This window comes from Dasypus novemcinctus, chromosome 1 (genome assembly GCF_030445035.2).
Source record: "Dasypus novemcinctus isolate mDasNov1 chromosome 1, mDasNov1.1.hap2, whole genome shotgun sequence".
Taxonomy (NCBI): domain Eukaryota; kingdom Metazoa; phylum Chordata; class Mammalia; order Cingulata; family Dasypodidae; genus Dasypus; species Dasypus novemcinctus.
Window position 1 is genome coordinate 82,911,117 of NC_080673.1, and position 5,178 is coordinate 82,916,294.

Below are 5,178 nucleotides of genomic sequence, written 5' to 3' on the forward strand. Positions count from 1 at the left end.
AGTTTAGGAGTAAGTTATTGATACAAACATGAGAGCTCTTTTCAACACCTTGATAAAAATCTTGATCAAAATGAAATGTGAGTAAAATTTAAAACATTGTCAAAATAGCATCCCATTAAACTATTCCAGTTTACAAAGTTTTGTAATATAACTGATCATCACTTCAGCACAGACAATTGGTTAAGGAAATGTTGATATCTGTCTGTGCTAGGGCACATATTTTTCTAACTTTCAACTTTCCTATTAAACAATACACAGAGGTCTTTGCCACTTGTTCTGCATCAGTAGCCATCCGCAGTATCCTAAATGGTACCATACTATACCTGCCACTAATTGGAAATCTCCCTTTTCCTTATTTAAGAGCAGCTGCTTTGCTATCTTCTGTAGCACAGCCAGCATATCTGCTGGAGTTTTCTGGACATCCCCATAATCCCTCAGCAGTCCCTAGTCATCCTGCAGGGCAGCCAACACTTCCCCCAAGGACATTATAATCCATCCTCAGATTTCCCCATGGATTCTCCTTTCCCTGAGCTCATAGCCACTACTGTTGGTGGTCCTTTGGTCTCCAAGCTGTGGCTTGCCAATAATTAAAACACAATTCCCAAAGGACATAATTTGGTGAGGCATAAAGCTTTATTGGGACTTATGGAAAGGAGAGACTCTCGGAAGGCAGCAATTCAGAGACTAAAGATAATACTCCACAAAGAGATGAGAAAATGAGGGGTGAATAAAAGAGGTTTCAGAACAAGGATTTTCCATAGGGTATGAGAACAGAGTTCTTGCTGGGGTCCAGTAAGAGTGCACATGGAGTTTGGTGATGTAATCACAGGAATGAAGTTTTACCACAAAGAGATTTGGTTTAAGGTAGCTTCTATATATTCTCTCCCCTCTGGGAAGGTTTAGTAACCTTCAACTTATGTCCAGGTCATGCAGGCAGATATGAGCTAAGGACTTGGGGATGGGGACCATGATTCCCTAAGAGACACCCTAGAGGATCTCCTATATTCTAGATAAAATCTTCTTTATCCCCATTATGTGGATGCAGTTCTGTTTCCCCTTGATAGTCAGGATCAATGACCCCAGCCTTTATGGTAATTCCCTTCTTTGCCTCTTGATTCAGAGGAGAGGAGCCCAAAGTGGCCAGGTGGCTGCCTTAACTTCCAGTTCAATGGAATCATTGTTGTGTTCCCTGGTGGGAGCACTAATAATTTTGGAACTAAGATCTGTAGACCAGCAAAGCTCAAGGTTTCAGGAATAGGAAGAAAAAGTTTCCCAACTGGGTCACTAGTGGTAATAGTGAATGGTGCCACTCTCATTTCCATCTCTTGATTCCTTGACCCATGAATCCTGGCTATGGGAGAAACAGCACCATAGAGTGCATCTGACTTAGAGCATATATAGCCTTCTGGAGAACACAGCCCCAGCCTTGAAAGGTATTGCCACCTAGTTGGAAATGTAATTGAGTCTTCAAAAGGCCATTCCACTGTTCTACCAATTCAGCCACTTCAGGATGATGGGAACATGGTAAGACCAGTGAATTTTTGGATATGTGCCCCTTCCCACACATCATTTGCTGTGAAATGGGTTCCTTGATTAGAAGCAATACTGTATGGAACACCACAGTGTTGGATAAGACATTCAGTCAGTCCATGGATGGTAGATGTGAAGAAACTTTGCATTCAGGAAATGCAAACCCATACCCAGAGTATGTGTCTAGTCCAGTTAAAACAAATCACTGTCCCTTCAATGATGGAAGTGGTCCAATGTAATCAATTGCCTCCAGGTTGCATGCTGATCACCTTGGAAAATGGTGCCATATTGGGAATTGAGTGTGGGTACTACTGCTGTAGATTGGGCACTCAGAAGTGGCTTTAGCCAAGTAAGTAATGATGAGGGGAAGACCATGTTGCTGACCCCATGCATAGCCTATATCCCTACCTCCATGGCCACTTTGTTCATGAGTCCATTGGGCAATGACAGAAGTAGATGGGGAGAGAGGCTGAGTGTTAGCCATAGAGCAGGTCATCTTATCCATTTGATTATTAAAATCTTCCACTGCTGAAGTTCCCCTCTGGCGAAGACTCATATGGGACACAAATATTTTCATGATTTTTTTCCCACTCAGAAAGGTCTATCCATTTACCTCTTCCCCAGACCTCTCACTCACCAATTTTCCAATCATGTTCCCTCCAAGTCCCTGACTATCTAGCCAAAACTCCTGTATGAATAACAGGAAATATCTGTAAATAATATAAGATTTTATAAAATTCTCTCATGTGGCAGTGCGGATGTACAAGTCCAAAATCTGCTGACAGTCTGCAAACCAGAGGCTCTCATGAATGTCCTTGATGAGTTCTGAGGTGATGTTGGCTGTCCGAAGTCAAGCTGGAAAATTCTCTCTGAATGCGGAAATCACTCCCCATTTTAAGGCATTCAAATGATTGGATCAAATGTCACTCATTGCTGAAGGCAATCTCCTTGGTTGATTGTAGATGTAATTAGCCATCTATGCAATAAACTTGTGACATAAATGTCCTTGTATTACAATTAGCACAGTGCTTGCTTGACCAAACAACTGGGCCCAGTTACTTGGCCAAGTTGACACATTATCCTAAACTTCACACATACTCTTCAGAAATAGTTATCAAAGATGTATTAACAGAGTAACACATTAGCAAGCATGTTACTAAAATTACAGTAATACAAAATTATACATTCCTATCTATAGAATATATCAGGCTTTGTGGTTTGAGTCTTTGAATATATTTTGCTAAAATAATATTTTCAAGGATATTTTATAAAAATAGAAAAGGTAATATTATACATATTTTTGTACATGTCACCTTTAAAAAAAAATGTAAGTTTAGAACTAGGGAAAGATCGTGTTTAGCCTTCATTAGCTTTAAGCAAGGGGAGAATTTATTCTTTTTAATTTTGTAAGATTATTTTCCCTAGCAACATTTTCAAGACTAGATAATGGAATTTATTGTTTAGCACTGTAAAAAAGCAAATACATTTTCAAAGCTTAAAATATAGAAAATAATTAAAGACAAAGAAAATTTTAAAGGAATATAGGGTACTTAATTATTTGCATATACAGAAGGAATCATTTAATTAAAAAGAACTAGAGATACTGCCAAACTAGCTTTCACAGAGTGGAATTTATTATAAAGAAAGTGGTACATTTATTGAAAATCAAACAACATAGCAAGATCTAATAATCAAGAAATTGAAAACTACCCAAAAAGCCATGCTTTTAAAAATATCTTGTATATATTGCTTTTTAAATATCCATTTGTTCTAATATAGTTCTTATTATTGCAATTCAATATTTCTTTAAATTAAACTCCACATTGCTATAAAGTAGCATTTCATCCTGATACATTCCAAGAGAAAATAAAGTAGTAAAAATAAAAGAAAAAAACACTTAGATGAGACATTTGAATGACTTGATTGCTTCGGATTCTAATGCACATTGTATATTTCATTTGTTTATTTAAAACAATATGACTATTTTTGATAACATAAAAATTGTTTTTAAATAATTTTTTGGCAGCCTGAAAATCTTAAATTTTTAATTGAGAACATCTAGAAAAACCAGTTTCAAAAGGAATGGGGTAAAAATCCATTCACTGTTGGCAGAAAGCAAATATATTTTCAATACAAAAGCCTTGCTCAGCCTTTTTTCAATTGAATATGGATATTTCCAATCCTTAAAAAGCATTTCAAGTCGTAAGAGAAAGTGCACAGTCTTCATGAAGAGTAGTTTTGCCCTCTTCTAGGTTTTCCTTTTTTTTTTAGCCATTTCTATTCTGCTAAGAGTGATTTTCTATTATTAGAGTTTATAGAATTTTTATATCTTTTGGAGGTAAAGATAACATTTTTTAAAATGTGAAATGAAGAATGAACAAATCTTATGTTAGCATAGGAGAAATAACAGATTCATATTCTACAGAATGGTCCTCTTTTTTCTATATTGAAAAGTAAAAATATTCTATGTACAGTATTGTACAAACATATTTGGAAAAAAGATATTTGGGTTTCTTCCCAATATATTATTTCTATCATTATGGGTACATTCTTGGATATGTACAATGAATCATTACTTTTAATACTGACCCCTATCAAACTGAAAAATCAAATTATACACCTTAACAAATTTGATTTTAGGCTTAATTTATTAAGTCCCAGGATTTTTAAATAGCATGTAGAAAACAACTGGGCTATTCAATAAAGTAATAAACATAATATATAATCAATGCTACATTTCATTTTATTAAATAAATATCCAGTAATATAGTTCAGTGTCTTAGTTTGCCATAAGGCTGCTGATGTAAAGTACCAGAAATAGATTGGCTTTTATAATGGGGATTTTATTTGTTGTCAAAGCTTACAGTACAGAGGCTATGAAATGTCCAATTCAAGGCATCAGCAGAAATGCTTTCTCATCAAAGTCAACTTTTAGTGATAACTGGCATCCGGCCATGTGGCAAAACAAGATGGCCATCAATCTCTGCCACAGTACCTGCCTTCCCATCTAAAATCTACCATATTTGAGAACTCAGCTGTGGGCAATCAGGCATAGGGCTTTTCTCTCTCTGGATCACTTCTCTCACTCTCTGCTGCTCTGCTTTCTCCCAGCTGTGGACTATTATACAAATGGCTCATCTTTTCATCCTTTAGTTGCTCTGTCCACTCAGTCTCTTGGGGATTTCATACTTAAGCTTTGGCTGCCAGTAATCCTCAAGTCCTCTCTCACATGGCAGGATTAAAAATCACAGCTCCCTTTTCTTGTCTCTGTGTGTGTGTGAGTGTGTGTATGTGTCTCTGTTTATTTAAGACACGGCAAGTGTCACACCTTACTGATGTAGTCCAATCAAAAGGAATGGATTAGTTTTAAAAAATATCTTTTTTGGGGGAGTTTATAAAATAACTTCAAGCTGTCACATATGGTAAATATCACCATTGATTTAAAGATAGGCACTATGCTATATTCAAAGTTTGATTTCATCATTTTATTGCCCTGTGACTATGAACAATATCTTTACATCTTTACATCTTTAAATCTGTTAATTTTTAGCAAGACAAGGATATCATATTTTCTCCAATCAAATCTATATAATTTATATAGTATAGAATTAATTTACCTAAGATTAAATGGCATTTTGTATATTCATA